The sequence below is a fragment of the Mustela nigripes genome, chromosome 4 (assembly GCF_022355385.1).
Source record: "Mustela nigripes isolate SB6536 chromosome 4, MUSNIG.SB6536, whole genome shotgun sequence".
Classification (NCBI taxonomy): domain Eukaryota; kingdom Metazoa; phylum Chordata; class Mammalia; order Carnivora; family Mustelidae; genus Mustela; species Mustela nigripes.
The window spans coordinates 49,238,397-49,249,338 of NC_081560.1; the positions used below are offsets into that span (position 1 = coordinate 49,238,397).

General features: G+C 41.0%; 1 long non-coding RNA gene across 2 annotated transcripts in view; it reads right to left on the minus strand.

Moving 5' to 3' along the window:
- The window catches only part of LOC132015865 (uncharacterized), a 52,516-nt gene extending 44,063 nt beyond the window's left edge, over positions 1-8,453 (minus strand). Inside the window, exons 1-2 of one of the 2 annotated variants that reach the window (XR_009403802.1) lie at positions 8,256-8,453; positions 8,017-8,135 (exon numbers count right to left, since the gene is read on the minus strand). This is a non-coding gene — a long non-coding RNA (uncharacterized LOC132015865). Of the gene's footprint in view, positions 1-8,016 lie in introns of both variants that reach the window. The other variant, XR_009403799.1, reaches the window with a different exon arrangement.
- Between the last annotated feature and the right edge of the window lie 2,489 nt (positions 8,454-10,942).

The following is a 10,942-nucleotide window of genomic DNA, read 5'->3' on the forward strand; positions in this document are numbered from 1 at the left end:
CACATGTGACTACTATACTAATCAATTTTAAATAATTTAAATAAAATTTAAAATTCAGTTCCTGACTTACATGGTCACATTTCAAGTGCTCAGTGGCCACACGTGGCTAGTGGGGCCATCCATAGTGGACAGTGCAGACATAAGACATTTCCATGATCTTAGAAATTTCTATTGGACAAGGCTGTTCTGGTGTCAGCACACTGTGCAAGACTGATAACACTCACTACATGGGGGGAAGCTTTTCCAAAGAGAAGGAACAGGATCTCCAACCCTAAATCACTTCTATATTTGGTACAACTATTTAAATAAGTGAAGTATCCATGAGAAACAAGTACAACACCCAGTGTTTTAAAAATCCTCTTTCTACCCAAATGAGCCTTAAGATATAATAGCAGGATGTTTTCGGGTGCTTAGTAAAGTCATCCCTCAGTTTGTTTAATTTCCCTCTTCCATATGATGTTCTTAATAAGACAGTTTTTGGAGAGAAGGAAGAGCCCATGTCTTGGGTGAAATGATTTTTTTTTTCCTATTCTTTTTCTTTTTTAAGATTTTATTTGTTTATTTGAGGGAGCGAGAGAAAGACAGAGAGTGCAAGCAGGGAGAGGGGCAGAAGGAGAGGGAGAAGCCGACTCTGTGCTGAGCAGAGAGCCCAAAAACCTAGGGCTCCATCCTGGGGCTCAAAGGCAGATGCTTAGCCAACTGAGCCACCCAGGCGCCCTTTGTTTCCTACTTTAAAAAGAGAATAAGTGATTCAGATGATAATATGAAAATGTTGCATTAAAATACTTAGCAGGCTAGATAAGATATTAAGGCCTTTGCTCATTCAGTCATTTTCCCAACCAGTATTTACACTTAGGTTTGCCATGTGCCTGACACTATGCTAGGGTCTGATTTAAGATTTTGGACTCACAAAGGAGAGGGAAACAAACACAAACATAAAGACAGTGCAGGACAATGGCCATCAGAGAAGTATGGGAGAGAGAGGGTTTGGGGTTTTAGAAGCAGAGGAGCCCACTTCCTACTGGGGAAGCAGGGCAGCTTCCTGGAAGAAGTGGCCTTTGAGCTGGATTTTAGAGCAGAAAGTGACTGGAGGTGTGCAAACTTAGGGTGACAGGGGAAAAGAGAGAGACTGTGTTTGGAGAACCCTGGGTATCTCAGTTAAGCTGTCTGGTAAGCTAAGTAAAGGGAACTGGGAGAAGAAAGCACCAGAAAGGCAGATCACACATGTGGCAGAGGACCTGAATGTGAGACTGGGCCAAAAACTGGCCACCCTAACCCCATCCCGCTCCCAGTGAGGCGCAGACTCCGGCAACTGCCTTCATCAATGCAGGGTGGTCACTTTATCGGTGCTTGTAACTGCTTTACCCTCGTTAATGAGGGGTGGTCACTTTATCCATACTTGTAACTGCTGAGGAGCCTCTGTCCCTGACACTCTCCCTGTGATTGGTGCTCCATGTGATGGGAAGTCATTCTGTCATCAGTTATAATGCTAGGGGCCACCAACACCAGAATCCACTCACATTCCAACCTAGCTCATCTCCTGTCCTCAAATGTTTACCTGTTAGCTCAGTTCATCCTCAGCGTCCTGGATCATTTACAGCAGCTATACAGTGACCCCAGGAGAGTGAAAGAAAGGATTCAATCTCCAGGAGCAGCAAGGGTAGTGGGCAGAATCCCAGCCCTGAAGTCGGAAACAACTCACCCCTGATTCTGTCCTGTAGCAGCTGGGACACTAGCAAAGCACGTACAGGCTATGACCCTCGGCTCCTTATCTTCCTATAAAGTGGAGGCAATGAATGCCCTCACTCAGCTACAAAATTACTGGGGAGACAGAACCTATTATCATATTTAGATAAGAATTTGGAATAGTTAGTATTGATTCATCCTCTGACAAAAATAAATCCAGGATAACTTTTTCTTCGTGAATAATGTCCTTTTTCTCCTCAAAGGAACAGTTTTCCTTCTAATTGAAAGTTACCATTTCTTTCAAAATAGTTTATATCCACACTGAAGCTATTTTTTCTGATCTTTTTTGATTCACTTTCTTTCTTAGCTTTTGTCTGTTAATTTAGGAGAAAGCAAAGGATTTATTTTGTGATTTTAATTTTTAAACTAGTGTTGAACTTCTTGAAATCCTATTGTATGGGGCACCTGGGTGGCTCAGTGGGTTAGGCCTCTGCCTTCGGCTCAGATCATGGACTCAGGGTTCTGGGATTGAGCCCCACATCGGGCTCTCTGCTTAGCAGGGAGCCTGCTTCCTCCTCTCTCTCTCTCTGCCTGCCTCTCTACCTGCCTCTCTGCCTACTTGTGATCTCTGTCTGTCAAGTAAATGAATAAAATCTTAAAAAAAAAAAAAAAGAAAGAAAGAAAGAAAGAAAAGAAAGAAATCCTATTGTATGCTTAAAGTCATCTTCCTGGCCGGGGAGGATACAGAAGCAGTATTGGTGGGGGAGGGGGGGTTCTGACCACAAAGACATTATAACCTAATTAGTTACTTGAGCTAATTTATTTTGTTCCATTTGTATGCAGTTACAAAAACATAATTAAAGAATTACTAAAGGTCACCGTTGTAGTTGAAATTACATGTGCTTCAGAGCATAAAACAATGGAGAACTCACCTAAGACAGAACAGCAGGGGAAAGTTTGATGCTGTAGGGCAGTTCTATGTGAGCCCTGAGGGGCAGGCAGGGTTTGCTTGGAGAATGGGAGAGGGATGTACCCCAGGCACTGAGAAGTCCAGACAGTAGTTATAAGCAGCCCTGTGACCTTGGAGCAATGAGAAAAGTGGCCACATTGAGTGGACAGAAAACACTGGCGAATCAAAGGAAATAAGTTTGGGTCAGATTATGAAAGATTCAGAAGTTTAGCATCTTTGAACAAATGCCTTTTGATAATTTAAGTTATGTGGGGTCACATGTAACTACTTGCAATGGGTAGAAGATAAATAAGATGGTCTCTCTGGTTCAAGACACTAGAATTCTGGGACATAGGACTAAGTCTCCTGACAGATGACTCTTTGCACCCACTGATCTGGGGGAGGCAAGGAACCTCCTGGGGAAACGCAAACAAATCAATAAACTTGAACTGTTTTTATAACTGTTGGTCAGACAACCTTGCACCTATCTGGAAGGGGGAGGGCATTCAGAAGCCAGGCTGAGGGGGACAGTGGAGAGATGGCAGGAAAGAACTTACTATGTGGGCTGGAATCTGGCAGGGCAAGCCAGTTTGTGAAGAGGGCCAGAGAGCCACATACAAGTGGTGACCTTGGACAACCAGTGAGGTCTGGTACCTGCAGCCACCTGCCCCAGCTGACCTGATGGTGTCTCTGTACTTCTGTAGGAACTGAGAGGGGGACCTCAAGATGTTCCTTTAACACCTCAGTGCTCAAGCAACAATGCTCTGGGACCCCTTTTTTACTGTAAAGTAATGAAAGAAGCATTTTCACTTCCAAGATAATACCAAGCAGTCATAGCACCCATGGAACCTAATGATATTAGTAGGGGCAGGTCAGTCTTTCTAAATCTGCACTTAAGCAAAGGAAGAAGCCTCCATGGAGCAGGCCAGAAGTAGCCATGTGGGGAGGCAGCAAAGGCCACAGATATTATGGTCGGACAGATACATTACCAAAAATGTACTAATGTACTTTATCCCCCCAACCTCCATGCAAAGAGTGTGGCTCCCCACTCCTTGACTCTGGGCATGGCCAAGTGAATAGCTTGACAAAGTAGTGTTAGATGGGACACAAGCTGAAGCTTAAAATGTGCTTGTGTGGTGGGCCTTGCACTCTTACGCTTCTGCCACCACTCTGAGAAGACTGCATCCCAATTAGTCCCTTGATCCAAGCTAGGGCAGACCCAGACCCAGAGGATGAAGCAGAGCCAACCCCAGCCAGCCTGCACCTTGAGAATAAATGGCATAATATAATCCACACAAACTAGAAATCCAAATCACACAAATTTCAAAATACAACATTCCACAAACTGGGACTGTCCTTGCCTACCTTATCGAATGCACCTTTCAATAAACAATAATATTATTGCACTATTTTACAGTAAGGAACTGTGAAGAAGGGGCCCACACAAAGAGTGTTATTCTTTATTTTTTTTTTTCCCCATTGAAAACAGTGGTTTACTCCAGGTACGGCTAAAATAAGGCACAAATGTGAACAAAACCTAAAACCTGCCCAGGCTAGGATTTACAGCAGCAGCTTTTGGAACTCAGACATCTTTTTTTTTTAAAGATTTTATTTATTAATTTATTTATACATTTATTTATTTTTAGAAACTGGGGGTGGGGACAGAGGGAGAGAGAGAGAATCTCAAGCAGACCTGGCGCTGAGTGCAGAGCCCGATGCAGGGCTCGATCTCACAACCCTGAGATCATGACCTGAGTTGAAACCAAGAGTCAGACACTTAACTGAGGAGCCACCTAGGTATCCCCAGAACTCACACCATTCTTTTTTTGTTCAATGCATCATTTCTTTTTTTCTTTTACTTTTTATTTTGAAATAACTTTAGATTTACAGAAAAGTTGCAAGAAGGATACAGACAGTTCCCATACTCCGTACACCCAGTGCTAACATTTATTTGGATTGCATCAGTTTTTCTACCAATGTCCTTTTTCTGTTCTAGGATCTAATCCAGAATCCCACCATGTTTTGTCTCCTTAGCCCATTCAAATCCATTATAATTCATTAGTCTTTCTTGACATTTCATGCCTTTGACACTTTTGAAAGTTGCTGGTCAATTATTTTTCAGAGTGGATTTGTCTGATGTTTTCTCATAATTAGAGTGAGGTTATGCATTTTTTAGTAAGAATACCACAAAAACAATGTTGGCTCCCTCTCAGTGCATCATGGGGTTAGGGGAACGGAGGGAACTGATTACTTGATCACTTGGTAAAGGGAGTGTCTTCTGGGTTTCACCACTGTAGAGTTACTGTTTTTCCTTTGTAATTAATAAAGTCTTGAGAATGGTACTTTAAGACTATACAATTATCCTGCTTCTCCTCAAACCTTCACCTCTGATTTTAGTGTCCATTGGTGGAGCTTGCTTGCAACATTATTACATTACATACATTGTCATATGATTACATTATGTTACGCTATTATTACTGTGGCATTTGCCAAATGGCAGCTCATCCACCTAAAGCTGGAAGGGAAGCAGCTAATGAACCGCCCCTTCACTTCCCAACTTCAACCCAACCAATAATGAGACTGAACTAAATGTGCAAAGGGGTAGGAAAGGTCCAGTTCCTGAAACTAAGGACTCTCAGCCACAATTTCTTTGCAGCGTCAACTGAACAGCAGTTGACAGATCTTGCTCAGAAGGCAAAGAGGAGAACAACCAGGGAGCACAGCCAACTTCCATGCTAATCAAGGTGAATAAAGCCATGACATAGAACAGAAAACCACAGGACTCTATTTAACACAACCAGAGATTCAACCTACTCAGCCAACTACCTTGTTTTCCATTTGTAATTAAAGTCTCAAAGAAGCAGCTTCCTTGTGTGCTGCCCCCAAGCAGAGCCCCAGACAACATCCTCATTTTCAATACTTCTTCCCCTTTATCTCACTCTGCCTGATGCCTAATAAGCTGATTGCTATTTACTTTGGACCAACAGCTAATCTGTTAATGATTGATTTTAAATTTTTACAGTCATTTGTCTCTGGCAGGACCTGAGACTGCAAAAGGCAGTCCTTCCCTACCTGATGAATTGGCTTTTTCTTAGAAAGAAAGGAGGAGAGGAAGGAAGGAAGGGAGGGAGGGAGGGACAGAGGGAGGAGAAGAGGAGAGGAGAGGAGAGGCGAGGCGAGAAGAGGTGAAGAGAGAAGAGAAGAGAAGAGAAGAGAAGAGAAGAGAAAGTTGATTTAAGTCAAAAGTCTTCATGGTTGCGTTCTGCTGACCAACAATTAACATATAATGAAAAATTTCAAAGCAATAGAAGAAATGGTGATTCTTCCTCTAAAATTCATCTGCCTTTGAAATGGTCAGCAGATAATAAAAGTGGGCATTTTGCTAATGGTGGCATGGGGCAAAGACCCTCTTCCATACGAAGTAAATTGTAATTGTACTATAAATTTACAGAACCTAAAATTCTTTTTTTTTAAAGATTTTATTTATTTATTTGACAGAGAGAGAGAGAGATCACAAGTAGGCAGAGGCAGGCAGAGAGACGGGGGGAAGCAGGCTCCCCGCTGAGCAGAGAGCCCGATGTGGGACTCGATCCCAGGACCCTGAGATCATGACCTGAGCCGAAGGCAGCGGCTTAACCCACTGAGCCACCCAGGCGCCCCCAGAACCTAAAATTCTTAATTAAAAAAATTGATGCTCATTGCCCAACTAGAATGGGTTAGCTAAACTAATGCCATTACTGTCTTTTACAAAAATATCTGAAATGCACACTGTATGATAAATGTATTTTTTGCAGGATATACGCACAAAAGTGAATTTTGCTTTATACACACACACACACACACACACACACACTATTGAATAGACAATGGTTATTTTAATTGATATCACACAGCAGTGCACTGCAATTTAATCAGTGCTTCTAAAAATAAAACCATGGATCACCATGTTCTGGAAAGTACAGCGAACCTGGCTCATGAGAGTACCGCCCACATTTGTAAAACCCTGATTCGTCCAGAAAGTTAAGCCTGCCTCAGAGACGCCATCCCTAATTTTGTAAATAAGAATGACCCCCAAGGCTAACATTTCCATCAACTATTTATTAAAACGCACCCCAAGACCTCTCATCTCAAAACGGAATTAAACTCATCCAAGTGTCTCTGAAAAATGAGAGTGATTTAATATGTGAACCAGCACTTGCGCAAAACAAAAAGGAAGGACTCTGGTACAAAGCGGTGTTTTGGTGTCTTCCTGAAGAGCCAGTGTTATAAATTAGCAGATTAGACATTTTTGCAGAGCTTCTAAAAAGAAAGGCTAAACTGTTTGAAGGATAAAAGCCCTAATCTTATTAATATTTTAGATCCTGCAAGACACTGAGGCTCCATCTGCTGTCAGCACTACCTGAGAAAGAATTGAGGCAGCTGAAACCACGGCCCCCCAAATGGTCTGCTGACCTTCCTGAGAGGTAGATATCATGTGACGGCGATTGCCTATCTCAGCAGACACACTGGAAACAGGAGAAAGTGTTAAATATAACCAGGTAGACAGTGATGAATTGACATACTGAAAAATCGAACACTTCAGTAATCAGCCTAAGGACCTGATATCAACAACATTTTTCAGTTTTGTCCAAATTCATTGAAAGGTGTACTTTAGCAAGTTCACTTCTCATTGGTAAGACCTTTCATCTTTATGCTGCTTTTCTGATTGGATTCTGTGTCATTACTGGTTTGGGTAGTAGTGTGTGCAGGAGGCAGACAGACTTTGCCTGGAGAGAAGGAGGACTGGAAATGAACATGAATATAAATGGGTTTTACTCCAACATTAATTAAGAAACTATTAAATATCTATCAAAATGGTTAGTTAGAAAGAATTATTAAAGCCATGGTATATGAAAATATATCAGGTACTGTGTTCTAACAGCACAGTAAACCTGAAATATTGAAATATTGCCCTCTATTTTGCAGTAGGAAGCTTCTATAATTCTAATTACAGAACTCTAATTGATGTCTACGTCGCTTCGGATAACTTCTTTAAATATTTGGAATATCTATATTATCCAAAGGCAATCTCTATCTATTAGAATAAGGAAATCCTTTAAAATAACTTTTTGAAATGCTATTGATATGTTTTTTCTTCTTATGAGACACATAAGTCATACAATTTACTTTAAGGTTTCATTCATCTCTGTAACAGTACAGCAAAAATTCTTCAACTAAAAACCACTTTTGTCCCTGGTACAAATAGAACAAGGCTTTCAGCTGAAGTCACTACCTCCTTTGAGATCTAAATAAAAAACTGGCCCAAGTGTCCACCCCACATTCTATGAGAAGTCTGATGCTCTCCCCTAGATTCCTGAAGATTCCGGAAAAATTATACTTACATAGTTACTTCTCTCTCCAGTGACTTCTCTGGGCCGGATTCTTGACCTCACTGTCTCTCACGTCCTATGGCTGCCCCATGCCAACCAAGATTTTAAAGGTGACCCCTTTTACTTGATTTCTGCCAAAACACCACACAGAAACAGTATTCATGTGGAACAGACTCTTTCCGTCCTTAAAAGTCTATCATCAGATCCAACGCGTGCCACCATCTTGCTTTCTGCCTTATTTAGTCTCTCACCTCTGCTCTCCCATATTCACAATCCCTGTAAACTTTCACACAGCAACTTGCTCTCTCCTCCTGTAGCTCCAGACTGTTGAGGTTATCTCTGGAGGTCTTATCTTCTCAGCCAAATGCTTCCATTAAGGTGGTAGACAGTCTCCTCCCTGAAAGGAATTCCTGGCTAGCTCTTAAAATAACGGCATTTTCCTCTGGGCTGCTCACGTATTACGAGAAAGCTCTGACTCATTCCTGCAAACACTCAGGAAAAGAAATAGAAAGGACAATTTGTGATAAGTACCATAGGAAAACATGGAAGGTCTATAACAGATAGGAATGCTGAGTCAGAATTTGGGGGCACTATAACTTGGGGGCAGAACTTAGAGGAGATTCCACTTTCAAATTCACTCTAGAAAGGATCAATGAAAGGATTGAGTCATAGACATCCAGAGAGTCACATGGAGCTAGAGATGAACTGCCATGTCAGTATCCTCCTAAGGCCTTAATAAGCTCCTAACTTTTCTTAGAAAGCTCCATGTGGGAAGGCCATAAATGGTGTTCTGAGTGTGTCTGATTTCCTCTTGCAGACTAAGCTAGAACCTAAGATGAGACAATGCTTTGCTGTGTGGATGGAGAGAAAGAATTCCAGAAACTGACAAGAAGTCAATTGCTTTCCCTTTACTCCCAGCTTGAATATAGGATACAAAGCAACTCTCCAATATCTATAAACTTCAGGCTACTCAGAACTATATGGATAAGAACACGTGACTTACATGCCCACATTAGACCAACACCCTTAACAGAGGATTAAAGTCCCAGATCCACGAAGGCAAACAGAGGATCACTCAATTCATTGGTAAATTCAGATACATCCTAACCCCTTTCAGGGGTTAATTGGGATAATTCATGTAGAAGAATTTTACTTTAAAATAGGTTGTTATTCAATTTTTTTCTGGCTCTATGGCAAAGTAATGATAATTTCTAAACAGATGACAAAAGTAAGTCAACTTGGTTCAAGCCTAAACAGTAATTTTTATCTTAGTTCAGTGCTTTAAGTATATATTAAATGTTTACTATGTTTAACTCAGGGGGAGGCAAAAGTGAGAATGCCCATCATTATACATTGGAATAAAATCATTGAAAACTGCTTGAGAAGTAACTGAGTAGTTAATTTTATTTAAGTCTGTTGCATCCAATGCCACCCAGCTATAATATGACTGTCCTATCTGAGACATGCTAGACAAAATTTGCACATGCACTGAGGAACATGTTGCATTTCAAGGGACCTAGAAAGAAAGTGATTTGTAATTGGCCAAACGTTGTCCTTTAAATCATAATAGATATGATTTAATCTATTCATATTGAGTTCATATATTCAAATATGATAATAAATAGAAAATATTTTTATAATACTTTCTGTAAGCCAAGCACTGCTATAAGAATTTTATATACTAATTCACGTATTCATCATCACAGCACTATGTGTACTATTATTCCCATTTTACGGATGGGGAAACCAAGACAAGGAGAGTTAGTAGAACTCTCTGTGTGGTCACACAGATAAGTAACCAAACTTGCCTTTGTATACAGATGCTTTGGCTTCCCAGCCCTTTACACTTGGCTTCTGTGCCCTAAACAGCTTCCACTAAATGTGGACCTACAGCTGACCCTAAGCAACTTTCACAATAGCGGCACCAGAAGGAGGAGCTAGCTTCCTGTAGTCTAATTACCACTAAGTATCTAAGGTTTTAAGACACAAGAAAAACCCACAAATCTAAGCTAACTGCAGGAATGGCAATGGCCAAATTAAGAGTATTTGCATTACAAAGTATTTTAGAATGTACTGGTTTGGTTAATTCCAAATACATGTAGTACCCACAACCACAAGCCATTAAATGTGTCAAGTATAGGTTCCAGGGACCTGCTTAAATAAGCCAATAAATATTATTTACATACAGGGACACCTGGGTGGCTCAGTCAGTTAAGCCACAGCCTTCAGCTCAAGTCATGATCCCAGGGTCCTGGAATCGAGACCCACTTCGGGCTCCTTGCTCAGCGGGGACCTGCTTCTCTCTCCACCTCTGCCTGTCACTCTGCCTGCTTGTGCATGCGCCTGCTCGCTCTCTCTCTCTCTCTCTCTGACAAATAAATAAATAAATAAAATCTTTTACAAATATATTATTTACATACAATATTTCCTATGCCAGAATATTAAGAATAATTTAACACTTCCCTATACTCCTACTGAACTCTTCATTTCCTTTGCAAACCATTTTTCCCTTGAAAATACCAGAGACAACACTAGCCTAGCCTGGCCAAGTGGATTAGTATGTGCTTTGAATTCATTGAGGAAGCATTAGTGAGATTATACCGCAGCAAGAACAGTGGGTCCTAATTTCTAACCTAATCCATGAGACACTGCCACACTGCAAAATATATCTTATTCTACTTCATCTTGCATTTAAGCACCTGCTTTGACACAACCGGTTGGCAACGCTAAACATATTTGTACTTGACTCAGGAAGCTGGGTAGGGTGCGGTCCTCCAACTCTCAAAATGCAATTCTCTCTTCACTTATTATCCCAGCCTTAATTTGCATATAACATAAACAGCTACTTGGTTGTGCACTTGTTTAATTAATTTTTGTTTAATCATTCTTTTTTTTTTTTTTTTTACCCCTAAGCCTCCAAAGACCAGGTATATCCAAC